Genomic DNA, 18,908 nt, shown 5'->3' on the forward strand with positions numbered 1-18,908 from the left:
AAAGACACGTATATATGCGGAACAATGCTTACCAGTCGAATCATACTTGCCGGCGCTGAATCTAGATTTCCGTAATTCGATTAACCAATCAGAGAGAGCCGATTGTAATAGAAGCACCACGGTGCGATAATGTTTACGAACCGCGTTTCACGCTGAAGAGAAGCCCTATCGATTTCCGGGCAGATTCGTCCCCTCTCTTCTTATTAAGTATTCGCGATAAGCTATCGTTCCGCAAAATGGTTCACGGTCGCGCAGATTGACCTACCGATTCGCCGATCTAGCACAGCGCCGCGGCGGAAAATTGACAATATAAATTCAATTATCGTTATAACGGACTCTCTCTCTCTAAGTGGAGTAAATCGATAAGCCGGCAACCAGGCGGCCGGGACGTTCGCGCGGAAAATCTTTTTATTTTCACGGTTTTATATCCGGTGCGCGCCCATGATGACGTAACCGAGGCCGTAACGATCGTTCCTATTTCTACCCGTTCCTACCCGACGAGTCGCCGATGGCTTTCTGAAAAAGAGTTATAACTCCAAACATTCAGGTGCATCAATAGCTTTTCAGCTACAGGCAAAAAGAGGATTACAATGCAATTTATTTTCCATGTACAATCAACAAAATGCAAATGCGCCGCATTCATACGAATTTTATTATCGTATTATATATGACTTTCGTGCGCAGTCACATGTAAACGAACTTTATCTCATCGATTTGTCAAATAAAGCGTTATTCGAAACCGTTCTTTAGCCAGGACGCCAATGATAACTTAAAAATCATTCTTTTTGAGTTGCGATCCTATTGTATGAACTGCCAAACTGTCGATCCTCTTTTCACTTTTTTTTTTTCCTCTCCAATACGGCGAATTAAATTCGGGAACGAATTGCCCTATTGCAATACGAATGGAGAGAGAAAGAGGGGAGAAAGGGAAAGAGAGGGGGAGAGAGAGAGAGAGAGAGTGAAAGAGGAAGGAAGGAGGGAGAGGGAGAGAGGGGGGAGGGGGGGGGGAGAGATAGAAGGAAGCAGGGGAGCATAATTTCGTTTGCACGGTGATGGTAAAGAATGGCAGAACCTGCTGCATGCAATTGCGTAGACTGGTTTATCGATTGGTCGAACGAAATTCACGTCGCCAGGCCGGAAGCCACGCATAAATCGGGTTTATACCGACAGTAAAATCCCACTTGCGTATATCAAAGTAACAGAGTAACACGATAAAATTGGGGCCGGTATAAACTGCCGCTGATATGGAATCGACGTCATTAAATCACCAGATTTGCTAGATTGGCAGTGAATTACTTTATTTTTAACCATTAAACGCCGGAACCGCAGGGATAAAACGTGGATTTTACCCGGGCGCGGTTTCACTCCACTAACTATACACCGCCCGCGGGTGTCTCGCATCGATAGTGATGAAAATAAATCGCATCGGCGTTATCTACTTCCGATACATCGCGTCGGTGATCCCCAAAACGTGTTTCGCGCGTGCCCTTTGGCAGTAATTTCGTCCGCGTACAAACGCGCACGCTTATATTTCCGCATCTAGTTTGATTAAGGTAATCGCAATAAATTGTCAAATAGCAAAACGCAATACGGCACCCCCTAATGCTGATACGTATGGCCTGTTAAACAGATTGCGGTGGTAGTTACTTTGTCCGATTGTGTTATCTAAATCAGCCATGATAACAAAGTCTCGTAAAGTAACGCTACGTCCGATCGACTACGGTAATACTATAATAGTATGTGTGCGGTACACTTTGCATCTCAACCAATGACAACTCAGAGTCGAGTAAAGTAAACTCTCGAAGAGCAAACTCAAAAAGAAAAAAAACATAAAAGTCTCAATAAATTAGAAACTTACCAGCAAGAGTATCCTACTTTTCGACGTTGTCACGTATACTGCGATTGTGTACTCGGCCTAACTAGCCGAACTTTCTTGATTACCAGATACGCGACGGATTAAATATTCATGATGCTTTTACGAGTCGCCCAGCGGTGAGTCGAAGTATTCTGTCAATTAAGCATTTAAATCAACTGCGCGCGCCAAAGTTTGCAGGAAATTTTTTTAACTAACTTCTCTAACGCACACGTCGCGTCTGAAATGTCAGGGATACCCTAAAAATCCTTGAAAAACCCAACTGTGCTGGATAGTTTAAACGTCATTTTATTCCGGCGAAGCCAGAAGATCGCTCGCGCGGCGAATAATTTACTCGCGAAACCACTCCGGGGGACCATTGCCACAGGTACGAGAGACGCAATTCCCTGCGGGACTCCAACCGGCCATTGTGTTAGAGCGGGTTGTAGATTATAGTGCGAGTTACCCCAAGTCAAAGCCCACATCCCAAACTCCGTCGTCGAAACTCGCCAGCCTTACTCGTCGTGGACAATATGCCACCCGCGAATAACGTCTAGTCAGAAAAGCTCGTCGGTCCCGTCCGAATCCGAGTTTCTCTCACTTGTAGGGATGCATTCATATATATGTATCTGTGTGGCATCGTGCAATATTCGGACACTTTGACGAATTAATAACCAGCGATTACTTAGACTTATTGTTGGTGAAAATTTCATGGGATTCTATACCTTTTTACAAACTCGTGATATTAAAACTGTCGCTAAATAAGCCGGAAAATTTATTAAATTCTATTAAAGTTGTTTTAAAATTAAATGAGAAATAAAGTTGCGTTACCCATTTATATCATTAAAGCTTAAACTTTTAAGCGCCCAAGTTTTCCTCCTTTTTTATTTGAGTGATTTAAATGTTTTTAAACTTAAAGTAAGTTTAAGAACATGAGAGAAAAATGAAAAGAAGCTTATTATTGTAATTACCAATTAAAATTTAAACTGTATTAATTGCGCATTTTCATTTAAATACAATCAACAGTATACAGTATAAGTGCTGGAAAAAATACATATAATCAAAGTTAAATATTTAAAAGTTTGCGTAATTAAGCATTTGAAAATTAACAAAATTTGTAAAAAAAAAAAACTCAATCAATATTTGTTAGTAAACTTTCGACAAAATTCTTATTGTAATTTATAACATCGATAGAACGGTGATGTCTAGTACACCTTGTAAATCAATAAAAGCCGATTGCACCAACGGGTGCTCGCGATCATAATTGACCAAAGTTTCTTTCTCCATCGATGTTACGTCTAGAGATATAATCTAGGAAGGGACTAGGGAATCGCTAACTATAATCTGATAACATAGCAGTACCATTCATTCGTGTTAATACTATGCAGTGCATCTAGTACTCCCTCGGGGCTATGAAGCTTAACCAAGGCTGTCCCCGCAACTCATTCCAAGAAATAGACGTTGCAGTCCACCCAATAGTTCAACTAACGCGAGTTATCGGCAATCCCGACAAAGCGACGATACAACCGTGACGTTACCGATAACCAGCGACGATTATCGATAATTGTCAGCTCTCTCTCTCTCACACACACACACACACACACACACACACACACACACACACACACACACACACTCTGTCTCTCTCTCTCTCCTCGGACTGTAAATTGAACTCTCAGCCACTCTCGGCAACAAGTGCCAATTACAAAAGGCCGCACGAGACGCCGTTTACCCGGTTTACGTGTCGGCCGGCGTGGCCGGTACCTTAATCTGGGATCGAAGATCGCCCTACCGAAGAGGAAGCGAGGGAGACAGAATGCCTTCGTGCCGACCTAACCCAATCTCGCAGAAGGCTGCGAAATTCGCTTATGGCAAGTCACGCGATTCGCCGATGGAAATCGCCCGAGGGGCTAATGCCATTAAGCGTCGTTTCCTCGACCGGCGCGATTAAACGCGGATTTTTCTACGCGAACGTGGATAACGCGCGCGCAACGTTCTCCGGGGGATTTTAATGGGACGACGAGGGTACGATCGTCGCGTCTCTCGTCCACGATCCTCTTTCGTAGAACGTGATCCTAGCTGAGATATCCTCTCTAGCCTTTCGTTGGATAGAGATGAAGAAAGAAAAAAAAAAGAGAGAGCAATACCCGACGCGACGGCGACTTAATCGCACGGGGATAAAAGTTTTCACGATTCAGAGGCTCGACGATCGGCCGATGCCGGAATTTTTATCCACTACCGGATTTTGGTATATCGTAAACCGCAATAATGGAACGTGACGAATTTCACGACACAGTCTTGCGCGCGTGAACGAGCGAACGACACGGAAAAAAGGGTAAAAAAAAAAAGAGAGAAAGAGAGAGAGGAAAAAAAGCGGTCGCACATGGTTTTGTGCGAATTCACGCCCCGGCACCGTGAACACGAGGCACAAAAACTTCTGTGATTTTTGAGGAAACAAAGCACGCACGTCCCTGTGGCGCGTTGTTTCGCGAACGAGAACGCCGTTTGGTTCATAGAGAAACGTCGATGTCGCGAATAGAAGCTTTGAAGGGAGCTAATAGCGTCGTTTAGCCTGGGGTGAAATTTGAATCGGAGGGGGAGGAAGCGAAATTGCCAGGCGAAAGAACGCCGTTCATCGGCATTTCATGCACTGGATTGTCCCACTACAATAGGGAACAATGTTCAATTACGGGAGTTGAATAAGCTGCTCGCGGACCTGATGTTACATTTTTACTGAAATCTGTACAAAAAATAATTCCTTCCAATATGTAATTTAAAATTAAAAGCCCTTTTATAATAGTGTTTGTCATATTTTCTCATAATTTTTTTCTTGAAATATGTGTATACGATTAGCATTTGAGCAGATTCAATAAAATTTAACCCCCTTCGAATATCTATAAAAAATTATTACATTTTTCTAGTCTATCGTATATTGTTTTTATATGTATATCTAAAAATTAGATAAAAACAATGTTTACATAATTATCTCCGATTTAAAACCGTCTTGGATATAAAATATATGTTTCTTAACTTTTTTAGAACTATAAATGCAACAATCAAGCGTTGGCTAAAAAATATTTCTAATTTAGCGAGAAAGTAGTATCATTTTTCCATCTTGGTAATTTCTTTCTTCTGTTTCTTATTTCCGCCTTGTTTAATCACGGTTTCGAAAGAAACAACTTTTAACAGTTGTAACTCTTCTTTTTACTAAAGGTACGATACGACAACACGAACTGACTACCTTCAATTCAGGAGTCGTTTTACGCGTCGCGCAGCATTGCCGACCATTTGAGAGTGCAAACTTCGAAATCATCCCGTTCGTTCGCACGGGATTTCGAACGAGTTCGCGAAAGTTTCATCGCCGATTGGGAACGAAATTGGCGCTCGCTCGCAGAATCAGCCTCGCCATTCTCCTGCGCAACTTGTATCGCTGTCTAAAGGAAGAAAATCACAGTCTTCAAGACCCGACTGAACGACTTCACAAAACGATTGCGAAAGATTATGCGACAGCTCAATAAGAAAATCTGAGAAGGAGCCTACGTTTCACGAACGCATCGCGAACACGCCGCATGCTTCGGTTGATTGCAAAACTTCTTAAACGGCGACGTAAACTGTACGCGAAACTTGCGATGGAAAACGAGCGAGCGAGTTTTTGAAAAATAATACAATCACGCGCGTTGGAAAGTATATTACAAAACTCTCACGCAAGAATAATAAAGCAATACGTGCTTCATCCACGGTGACAGTAAAATAAAATGACATTTCAAGAAATGTACAGCAAAAAGAGATATAAAGCTTTGACATTTTGAAAACAGCATTATACTTATGTAAGTTAATTTCAGGTAATTTTAGTTGTTCAACCGCATTTTATTTATTTAAAAATAATTAAATTAAATCGAATTATTGTTGAATAATGCGTTAATAATGACGAATTTCTTTAATGTATTTAAAATTGATTTTTCTTTAACAAATTGGCGTTAAAATGGAAATTTTAATTATATTTAACGTTAAAGTGAAATTCAATTAATTCCTTTAACTCTATCCGTCCTGCAACAGTGAAATTTATTATTTACTCCACACGAAGACCGTATTTGTAAAATTAACCACTGTTTAATCGAAAAGTGTCATCCTGTTCTGTGCGTAATTCCTCCCGACGAGACAGACCATTCTTTCGCCGCGATTCCGGCGCGTCTCGCGCAAATTGAATCTAGAGCTTGAATTACGCAGATAACGCGAAATTACGTTGTCTCGCCGGACCATCCCAGGCGAGCCTTCAGCGCGCAGGGCATAAAAGTCGAGTGCGAAATTCCGCCACGCGTCTCGACTACGATCGTGAACGAAGAGAATGAGGGAGAACGAGCGAGCCACGAAACTACCGTTTAAACGAACATCCGCGCGGTTTCTCTAACCGAGTGAAGTTGTCGAGAACGCGTAGAAACGTTACGTAAATGCACAACACCGCATACCCGGGCCCCTATCGGCTATAAATCTTATCGACATTAAAATCAGCATGTACACCTCCGACGACGACGGGAGCTCACTCATGGAACGCCTGTCAATTTCAGCGTCGACGTTTTCCTGCCTGTTCCCTTATTCTCTGCCATCCTCTCTCTCTCTCTCTCTCTCTCTCTCTCTTCTGCTTGTACCCTTATATGTGAAAATCGTCATAAAGTCGCACCCTTCGAAGGCTTACGCATTACATAGGCACGTACCTTGGTACGTACGTGCGCGGATCGATAACTCGCACGTCGTAACTTATGCCGCGCCTCGTATCCCGTCATCCTCGTTTTCGTCGTCGTCGGCATCCTCTTCCTCCACCTCGTCCTCCTTCCGCCTCCTCGTCGCGATCGTGATCGCGTGAGAGCTTTTCAACGCGGGACACGGCATTATTGTGCTGCCGCAGCAGCCACTGTCGGTGCACGCGTACATCAGATCGTGCGCACGGAATCCCACCGAATCAGAAAATAATCATCGCAGCCACGGCTCACGTGCGCGAGAGATAGTCTCACGTTCTCTCATCGGGGTAGAGAGAGGTCCGGGCGCACAATTTTCACCGTGATATTAAAAGTCCGAGCACGTTGCATTCCCCCGTCCCGGGGTTGTCGCGCCGTCTGCGAGAAGCTGGTTAGCGACTTTCTTTTCGCCATCCTACCCTTCCTTCCGATCGCTACGACAACAACGAGAACCGTCTGTGCGAATACAAGAGACCCGTGTCTCCGCGCGACGCTGATTTGTGTATAATACTCCAACCCGTAAGACGAAATCGCGCGCAGATCCTCATCCATTCATTCATCTCGGAATAATTCTGAGGACAACTTCCTATATCTACCATATTACGTAGGATTATTATGTCGTTTAATTCGATTTCTATTCAACATTAATTAATATTTTAATTATCAGGATATACCGCTGTTTCCGTATAAGAGGAATTATTTAATTACGACCGTATATGCAGGTCTTGTACAAGAGATCACGGTAAAATGACGTAACACTTTGTTGAGATATATAACGATGTTACGCAGCGTTATGTAATAGTCATGTGAATTCTACGTTACAGTTTACAGTCCCCGGAATTGAAAACAAAACGATCCGGTATGATCCATTTTGATATTGCAGAGTGAACGTTTTAATCGGCTTCCGTCTATTTATCGTTGATAAAAATATCAAATTAAAATGTTATATTCTAAAAATCATGAACAAACAAATAAGTGGATAAAAGGATTAATTCCGCGATCCAAATACCCCTACGTGTCTCTTAAAAAATTCGGAAAACAATAAACACAAATTGCTTATCATCTATCTATACACAGTATATATAATTTATACACACATATGTAGGGTTTTATTAAAAATATATAGGTATAATAGTTTACTATTGAGAATTTTAAAGTCATATTTTATCAACGTGAAGACATAAGGCGAGTAAACTGCACGGCAATTACAATCTATCAACTTGTAGTTATCGACTCGATCCTATAGACAGAATACGAGAGTATAGAAACAATAGCTCTCGCCGAAGAAAAGGCACTCGAAATGATCGCGTCTTAAAATCGCCAGCAGACCTCGGGCGGCAGTTTCCCCTCTATTTTATACTTTTACGACGGAGGGCGCGACTATTCCAATAATCGTAAAAATGAGGCAACGTCTCGGAATAGCGCCGCGGGCCAAGATACGCGTCATTAGGCGTGCGGCATTCGCAAAGTTAGTAAGGAAGAGTCGCGGGTGTAAGCCGTACCAACGTAACGGCCGGTCGTAACGATAACCGTACCAATGCTAAACTCGAATTCTCCAGGCGCAAGATGAAAACGTGAAAAGGCAAATCCGAAAAGAGTAACATCTGGATCGTCGCTGCATTATTACACATTAATTATGTGTACAAATTCTTAAATTCAGTATAGAAAAAGAGAACAGATTTTTTTCTCTCTTCGTATCGCAGATATCAAGTGATCAGCACTCTTTTTCTTAACTACATGGAAAAATTGTTTCAATTTTTATTTATTAAACTCTACGTACTCTTATATTTGTCCCATATAAAGCAGCATGCAATATACAAAATTAATAACTTTTCAGTAAAACATTTCAAAAACGTAGTGTCCAAATTGAAACTACGTTTTAATTAGGCTAGTAATATGGAATTTCTATAACACTTCATTTTCATCTTTCAATTATAAATATTATAAAGAATTCTTTAAAATTATATGTTATAAAAGTTTTCAAAATGCAAGTATAAATGTAAATTTCATTCTTTGTCAGAATTGTGACAAAGACACTTTTCCGTAAGGAAATGAGCTATAAATTGTCTTTTTTTTACAAAATATATTAGTTTTTAGGATCAATTTTCTTTTATCATTTCAAAAATGTTAATTTGTCACTTTTCTATCAACACAGCGATACACCTACTCTTAATTATATTGATAAGAGCAATGTCGACATCCAAGTAATTATTTTGAAAAGTACACAATCGAAGCTACATTGAGCGTTGGGAGATAGACATCGGTTGCAACACTCGATCAAGGTCTCGTGAGTATCCATGAAATTATGTACGGTCAGGGAAACGCAGGAAAACGAGCACACACGTACGAGGAATATCGGGGATGCTTAATTGAAGCCGTGCCGAGTGTACAGAATGAGCCAACGGATGTTTTACTCCGGACGGGGTACGGACCGGTTTTACTCCGACAGATTCTTAAATCTTTCGCGAATTACGTGACGCGAATCGTCGCGAGGAAAAACGCGACGATGATGGCAACGTGTGTGACGCGCCATATATACGCCTGATTTCGCATCCGAGTCGCGCCGATTCGACCATTCGACCTCTTCTCTTCGCATCAGTCAACCTCTTTGCCGGCTCGGACACGTAAAGTGGAGGAATTGCGCTTCCGGAATACTCTTTGATGTCCATCGTCCGATCAGCTCGATTGGGCGAGCGTCCGTGAATTCTACTGGGGATTCGCTCGACGAGAGGGGCCGAGAATCGAAAGGCCGAGTGAGTCCTCGGTATTGGCAATGCGGCGCGTTACCCCGAGGGACATTACCGAAAACTCTCGATAGCGATCGTGACGTTTTAATTTCAATGTTATGAGGAACGAGATGTCGAGATTGCAACGAGCTACAGAAAGAATTAAACGTTAATGAATATAATCTCGTGCCAAGAACGCCGCAGCGCGTAGCGACATCGGAAAAAATGTTGACACCTGTAATCAAGCGTGATCGACGGCATCTTTCTCTACCTTTGCGGGATATAGTATTACGATCTTTACTGATGACACACGACTATAATTCAATACATATTTTAAGTAACTGAATATAAATCGGAGAGTTCGTGAATTATCATGCCGCGAGCGCTAAAACATCTGATCCCGACTCGGGATAGATAATTATACGGTCATTCGGTAGATAAACCGGTTAAATCATCCATGTCAAACTATCCTCGGACTGGTTATCTCCGTTCCTCCCCCTTCCGCTTCTTGTTCCCCGTTCCGCTTGCTATTATCAATCCGGTCCTCCTCCCGACTCGACCAGAACGCGGTCGCGCTGCAATTTAAATTCTCTCATTGACGATCGTTAAAATCTCTCTCTTTGCTTCTCTTCGTCCCTTCTGCTTTCTTCAGCTTAAGACGATCGAACGACATAATAATCATTTAAGGTCTATCAATAAAATCAAAGCTCGTTAGAGAACTTAACGATGCGGACGTATATAACGTGAAATAATGACGATGACCGCGTCGTCTTGCGATTGCTCGACAATTATCGTCAATTTTTTACAATCTACTCTCGCCCACTATAAAATTGGATAGTTTGATGTAATTGTTTACGTACAAGCCAAATATAATCCACAAACACATGAAGGAACGAAAAGAGTAAATAAAATTTATGGCTCATGTATATATGTATGCCTACCAATTAAAATTAAACAAATTATTTCATTAAGTTACATTTATCTAACATAAATGTCTTAGGACAAATTAATTTGCATAAAATAAATAAGACAAAATACAGCTTCTGTTATACAGGGACTTCAAAAATAATTTCATATGGAATTGTATATCTTACTTTTATTAATTTTTTTATTAAATTAATTGCTTTTAATTTTTCTAACACACGTTTATCACATATGATAGAAGAATTGAACCTGCAATGTTTTTGGATTAAGAATGTTGTGGCAATGTAAATTAGCGTATGATATAATAGACATAGTGACTGCAAATTGCAATCACAGGACCGGAAAGGGTCAAGTCACGCGATTTCACGGACGCGATCTATTTTTACAAAGCTTAATGGATTAATGGGGCATTCTGTCAATTGGATAATCGAGCGTACGTAGGTAGGGTTTGCGAATTGACATCATTCCGAAGCAAATCGCTTGACAAAATAATCGTCGTAATCGACAATTCTGAGTTATCAAAAAGTTCCTACTGATTTCAGTGCTGTTAAAAACTTTGGAAAACCATTTTATCCCATTTCCCGAACAGCCCCGTCACTCGGCGAAATGCTGCAACAGCTGGAGCTCGTTAAATGTATTTTGAGCAGGCATGTAATAACAACGTGTTATTGTTCCATGCCGGTGTGAAAACGTCCGGTGCATGCGCTAAACTAAAATTACTGCGTAACCTTGACAAAAGATTCCAATGTGCCCGATTTTACGCGGCGAATATAATATCGGAAAACTAATTAAATATTGAATTGAGTTAGATGCATTTATCCATCGTCCACATCGATTTAATAATCACAAGATAAAACTACGGTCATTATGTTACTGTCAATCTAAATATACTACAAGGCAGGAGAGAGAGAGAGAGAGAGATATGAAAGAAGAGATTAAAATCTATAACATAATATAGCTTGAAAATACATTACTTCAAAATACTTTTTCATCTATATTCGATAATTTAGCAATATAAAGTGTTTTATACATGCGAATGCTTTCCTTTTAAAAATATGCTTATATAACAAACGATTATTCGAAAATAGAATTTTAATATTTATTATTATTTCAGTAAATAACAAGTAAATAAGATTAAATTTCTGTTACGTTAAGAAACGACATTAAATAAAGTCTCTTTCGATGAGAAGATGAGAGAAAGCCCTTGTGTGATTTAATTATTATTTTCTACAGAAAATATTTAAAAACTATCATATGATATTTTAATAGCGCATTCTGAAAATTAATTAAAATCGAAAATCCTAAACAAAAGTGCCGTAATAGCTTTTAAATAACAAGCAATCAAAGTTGATCGATGCTATTGCAGAATCTGCACACTCAACACGTAACTGCATTACATGTGAAGTGATTTGTTATTGTGAATATCATTTAAAATAAACTATATGAAAGTTCTTTTTCTCTTATTTATAATAAAATATTTATTAAAATACATTTTGTTTCACACAGGTAACACATCAAGCTTAGTTATTAATAAATGAACGGATTATAAAAGTTCAGATTAAAATGGAAACATTTCAAGAATAAAATTAATAATTTCTATTAAAAGAAGATGATTTCAAATGTGAATGTAAAATACATATTTTTCTTTATTATTTATGACATACGCATATCGAATGAAAATTCTAATTATTCTTTTCTCTCGCATCAATTATACAATATTAAACCTGAAAAGATTATGTATCGAGAGACCAGAGAGATGCAAAAATCTCTCAAGATTTATTTTTAAAATATTTTAGAAAAAAAAAGGGAAAATGAAACACACGCAAATATTTTAACAATGTTTATCTATCGAGTGTTCTATAGTATTAATCAATATTTATTTTACATAACTACATAAATTACATCAATATGTATTTTCTGTTCTCTCCGATATCATCCATGAAATATATAAATATCATGAAGAAATATTCTAAAGTCAGTATTTTTGTCTGTATTTTGTATTATTAGAATTTTATTCGTTTTTCACTATTTATTTAAAATAATACAATTGTGTGACTTGTCAAAACAAATAGGAGTCCACGAATAAGATTAAGTAAACGTTATAAAACTAAAAAGTGTGTATCAAATGGTAAAAAAATGACTGTTAATAAACTAAGACAATATTAACAATATTATATATTTTTTATCATTTGATACAGGCTTTTTAGTTTCATAACGTTTACTAAATTTTATTCGTGGATTCCCCTATTTGCCTATTTAAAGTGATGGATCTAAGTTTTACATTTCTCAGTAATACATTTGTATTCTTCGTTCTTTTCATTATACATATATACATTTTATACAATATTGTTTTCACAGATCCATTACCGCAAATTAAAAACAAAAAATAATTTGACTCACCGATACGATGCGCAGCAGCGGAGTTGTAATACAACTGCATTGATCTGTAAAGTATAAATATATCCAAATTATCACAAAATAGTAATTAATATTTCCAAAATAATCATATTAAATTCTTTATTTGTCTTTTCTTTCAAGTAAGAATATTTGATAAGATAATTATACAGTCTGAAACAGAAACAATTTTTCGAGCGTAAACAAATGATAAACTTACTCTGTGGCTGCTCTGCTGACGCCCGATGTCTCCCACCTCCTCTCAGATTCCTTCATTACAGTTGCACAACACTCACTCGCGAAAGCACGGTTAATTAGGATCGCGCGATGGTTAATTACTTTGCACAGCACTCCTGATGTTAATCAAATGCGCGCGGCATGTTTCATTATATTGTGACGAAAGAATAACTCGCAGAAACAATTACACGGAACTATGATCTGCGACATCTTGCTAACTAGTATAAGAGACAAAGTTCAAACGGCAAAATTGATTAACAAATCAACAATGCATGACGAATTTACGCCTCGCGTAAATTGACGGATTTTAAATATGATAATGACTAATTAAATACATTGTGAATCATCATTCAATTCATTTCATTCGTTCCATATTCGCGGTGTTCAGTTATTTTAATTAACAATTCAAATTATACGCAGCGTGAGAAACATTCAAATTCATTAAATTATAACTCGTGTAAATATACTATTATTTTGATTTTAACTTTGCATAAATACATATATATTGTGCGAAATATATCTATTTTGAAACACAGTTATCATCGTGATGCGTTTACGGAAATTAAGAGAATACATAAATGGAAAGCAATTCCCGTTTGCTCTCAATTTTGTTTACACAATCGTGTTTCGAAAGCTATATAGTAACAGAGCCGTTCACGATATCTACTACTTGCTCGAATCTTACTATACGAGCTGATAGCGTAGCAACCTTGAATAAACAATACGTCTGTTTACGAAAACGGCGCCCAAGGCCGAGTGACGTATGTATTTATAGTTCTCAAAAGCCTACAAAATTATTGAAGTATATTACAAATGTACCCCATGTATTCTATTCTTTGTAAATTATCGATAAATATTTTATAAATCTTATAAGAACAGGTTTACAAGTCTTAAATTCTGTTTAGAAATAATCCATTTATCTAAATCTCGTTCTTCGAAAAGCATATAATTAATGCGACGTGACTATAATTATACCATACATGTTTGAGTTTTTTACCTAATACGCTTGAATTCACTTCTACGCATCAATTACCACGCTGTCGCATTTGCCATTTTCTCTTTTATTACTTGTATAATTTACAAGTTCTTTTATATTATTTACATCATTAAAATTTACTCGATATATGTAAAATAAAGTACATTTATACGACGTATCTCGACGTTATTCGAGAACATGATATCATTTCAGTAACGAAGGGCGACTTCAGCAAATGTGGGCCTCCTTGAGCTGTCTCAAGAGGGACAACTAACTAGGATATCAGGAAAGACGATCTACCACGAAACAGATTCTGATTCACGACAGATTACTAATGAAAGGCATTCATCCCGTAAGATACCAGTTAAAATTTTCGCCTCCGCGACTCTGTTCAACGTGTCGGAAAAGATTAATGTGATGGCAAGGTAAAGTGACTGCTCTACTAACCGGAATCGATACGTGATCGATACAAGCCTTTAACATATTCCGCTTAATTTCATTCTCGCGATAGACGATGCACGATATCGGATTACGATGTGTCGCAAAATGTTAAAACGTGACGTCCAATGAATTTCTAGCACGAACGGTTGTTAACGATGTTATCGCACTCTATCAGTTACTACGTTTATTTCAAAGTATATTCGTTGTTCACGTCGCTTATGTCATTTACGAGCATAGAAACGCAAAATAATACGCACTCCTATTCAGACATCTGAGCCTTACGCCTTAAATTACCGTGGATTATCAAGGCCAACGCAGAAAGTTTTCTCCGAATAAAGTGGCGGCTTGTTTTCGTCCATGAAATATATGTTACGTCTGATTTAGACGAAGCGGATTTCGGTCTTGAGAATCGGCCAAGAATCGAAATACAGAACAGGAAACTGTACGAGAAAGAGTAGAAATTTGAATACGAGAACTGCGAGAGATGGGGGATGTGATTCATGCGATGACGAGTAGAGGTATTCAAAATCTGAAACTGGCCAAAAAATTCGCAGCAACAAATGAGCTGCCAACTTTGGCTCTATCCCAAAATAAACGTTATTTCAGTGAAGCATTAGTACATAAACTGCGATAAAATTAATAAATATATTTAATACTTTGGTCACAATTCATTCTAATTCCGAAATGTATAATTGATTATTTTATACACATTTATCATCTAATTAAATACAATCGATATTATATATATCCATTCGAGTTCGAGTGATGATCGTATCGTATATTGAATTAAATGCATTGTATTTAATTGTTAAGAGATTATGGCAGCTGGACAACCCTGAGTTACACTAAGCACGTAAAACACCTCAGGCAAAAATAAATAAAAGCGCTCTTCGGCAACATCGTTAAACGAGTTTTACTTTCTCCCCGCAATTCCCCGCGTAGAAATCTACGAAGCCCTAAAATTCCATAGATACAAGCAAGACTACAAATCGCGTTAACCTTCTTGGCCCCGCCATCCGCTGCCCATCTTAAATTCAGAGCATGGAATGCCGCACTAGGGAAAAAGGCAGGCAACGTCCTTAAACCCGAGTAGAAAGGTAGATGGTAACTGGTAGGGTTTCGCCAATTCTCTTGTCACGAAATATATATATATCCTAAATAGAAATACCGCTGTTTACTCGAACTTTCTAAATCAAATAGGTAATAACAAAAGAACAAAAATATTGAACAACAAATCGCAATTTTAAAATCGTTAATTATAATTCAGTATGTAAGGTATTACGTAATGTGTGTGTGAAATTGAATTATATAAAATAAACTATACATAAATATACGATTATTCATTGTTTTATAAATTGTCAACATCGACACTACCTATATTTATCTTACATTATACATATAAGATATATAGACGTATGTAGACATTATAAGATCTACATTCAAAAAGATTATAAAATTATATTAAAAAAATATCATTCGTTGTTTTTCTCTTGACATTTCCGAGCTCTCTGATCCATCGATAGAACAAATGAATAGCCATGTCCTTTAGTATCGACAAATATTAAGACGTGAAAAGATCAAGACATTAGATAAAGATGTGGATATATCAATGCCAAAAATTGTAAGAATACATAATCAATGAGACAGTGATTTCAAATCTTTGATGAATACCTTGTAACTTTATATTTTTTTTGACACACAGACACACTCGCCCTCGAGACATCTACGAGAAATAAATTACGTAACAATTCACGTGGATATCAAATGTCGTCCGGCCCGTAGAAGAGAACCTGTCCCATCCTTACCCTTCCTCTTTTTTCTTTCTTCCCTTTTTAGGTCGTTCCTTTTTGCTTCTTTTTTTTATCACCGCTGCTGCCCCGCTTTCGTTTCGTAGACATACTACCTGTGCCGATCGTAAAGCACCCCCGTCGTAGATACGCCATTGTCGCTTTCTGAGTCGCTTGGGAACCTGAACGTGCGGACTCAGGTATGCGTCCGGGTATTCTTACCTGTTGAACCTTCGTCGTTGAACTCCCGACGCGACGCGACGTCGCGCTTTGTCCGCGTTGCGTACACGTTCAGCGACGCGATCGCGCAACGAGTTTCGCCGAGCATAATCAGGTCGGGGAGGGCCGTTCGCATTCATGAATTTAAGCGGAACGTGAACTCCGATTTAAACGGAGTCTCGGGAGAGAAAGGGAGTCTAAGGACGAATCAAGGAGGCAGGCCTTCCTTGAATTTTAATTCAAGACTACGAACTTAACGGTATGCGCCACGACAGAGCAATCGGTAACGAGATCGCGAGATTGCGCGATCGTGTGCGAAGGGATTAATCAGACCGCTATCTGCCCGGGCTGAAATCTCATCATCGATCCTACAGGGACTGACCTAAATCACACTCTAACGAGCCCGCAAGGATTCATACACTCATTTGCGATCTCGATAAGAAAAGTATCATGAAATAACATTCGCCTATGACTAGCCATATAGCTCTTCAATAGAGCAGATAAATTAACCCACCTTATTGGATATAAAATGTTAACTGTATGTTACAAAATTTTAATAAATATTGAATTGACTTTTCAATCATGTATAATTGTAATGTCTTTTTTCTGTTGGAGACCCACGTAGTAGAATGAAGTTCGTACTATGTAATTTCTGCGAATGATTTTGTCCACTGTTTTTTAACGTCTGAGGAGGGCTCTAACCTAGAGCCGAAACTTGTAGCGATATGTAATTTAATTTAAATTTTTTTATATTTATATATTTGTTATTTTATATTGTTATACTTAGTTTTATATTTATATAATTTCAAAAATTTTTATTAAATGTACTGACAGTTGAGTATTATTTTTAAATGATAATTTATTGTTTGACTCTTATATCGCCCTTTCTATTTTATGTTGATTATTTTTATTGAGAGTCCTTGCTTATTTTCATCTTATTAATTTTTTAACTTAACTTAGTTATATTTTAGACTCCTATATTTTTAACTTTATTTAGTTACATTAAATAAATATTGAAATATTTGAAATTTAATTAAATAATTCAATTTGATAAAAACAAATAGCCAGTTCAGAATACTCAAGTAACGAAACACCTATCAATTTAATTAATTAGATCGATATTATTGCATCCATTATTTATGCATATACAGATCATTGATGTTATTGTTTTAAGATATATATTTATATATTAATATATTAGTTCTAATTTTATATTAGTATATATTGTATATGTTATTGTGTTGTATTATACATAGCAATGAACATTTTTCCTTAATAAGAATTTCCATGCAGTAACTTCTTATACCAATACTTGCAATTTACGAAGACTATCATAAGACTAAAACGATTTAATTAGATAACGAGAGAGAATAGGGCTTTTTTACTTACAAATCAATTTCTACATATTCACTAATGTAAGAAAATATAATTATATACTCCAAAGGGAAAACCTATCAATATATGTAAGAAAAAAAATGGTAAACATTTCATGCGTTTTATATACGTATATAAATTGGTGATCATCAATGTCTCATGATTTTTTGAAACGATAGTAGCGGATCGTTTTCCTCGTATTTATTAACCCCGTCGATGTTTGCTCGCGTTCTTGCTCCTCGCATCCATATTCGGCTCGCAGTCGTGCGTGTGCACGTTGCACGTTAATGAGATCCGCGCGACGACGTGGTGCACAGCTCGGCAAACAGAGTTAGCAGCGGAACACACACACACACACACACACACGTATATATGTGCACCGCATTGAAGAATCTCGACGGTTTTTGCGCGAGTGCGCATAATGCGGAAGAAACTCGTCGCAAAAACTCGCGAGGATCGTGGAGTTATACGTGCCTACGCGAGAATACGAGCGCGTTAAATCGGACATTTTTTGCGCGCGATCCCGCGCGTTTTATCTCACGATAATTGGCCTGACAAGTATCTTTGAAAATTCAAAAAGCGTCGTGGAAATTTATACGGCACGCTCACGACACGCGCATCATTAACCGAGTACGTTACGATCGATAATATAAGTCAACAGTAATAATAATTATAATAAAACGCAATCAGAATGAGGAAAATATTGAATTTTAAAATACTAAATATGATTCTTTTTATCGTCATTTAAGATAATATAATGTTATTGCTTTAATGGAAAAATAATGCCCTCGATATGTATAAACTTCCCCGTATAATTAATATACATACAGATATTTATGATGCAAAGTAATTGCTTATTAAACTAGTGCTCGTTAATCTATTTAACAACTTCCGGTCATTATTAATTTAATGTAATATCCTATCGGCTATGGTCAAGCGCATTCGAAAATTTAAACTTTATTAAACTACTCACTTGCTCTCGAATAACCGAGCGTGTAACTATTGGAAAAGTGATGTTGTTTTACTTAAATTACTCTCTTACGCCGCAGGATATTATTTTCACGCGGTTTTAACGGAACTTTGTGAACATCTGTATTATTTTATCCTCTAAAACTCAATATATTTTTTTAACAAAGATTCCATAAGTAGGAATTTACTTTACTGGATGAATTAAATTAAAAAATGAAAAATTAAAAAGAAAAAATTATAAAACAAGTGTGATAACGTTAAAGATTCTATTAGCGC

This window comes from Cyphomyrmex costatus, unplaced genomic scaffold, assembly GCF_001594065.2.
Source record: "Cyphomyrmex costatus isolate MS0001 unplaced genomic scaffold, Ccosl1.0 scaffold100, whole genome shotgun sequence".
Taxonomy (NCBI): domain Eukaryota; kingdom Metazoa; phylum Arthropoda; class Insecta; order Hymenoptera; family Formicidae; genus Cyphomyrmex; species Cyphomyrmex costatus.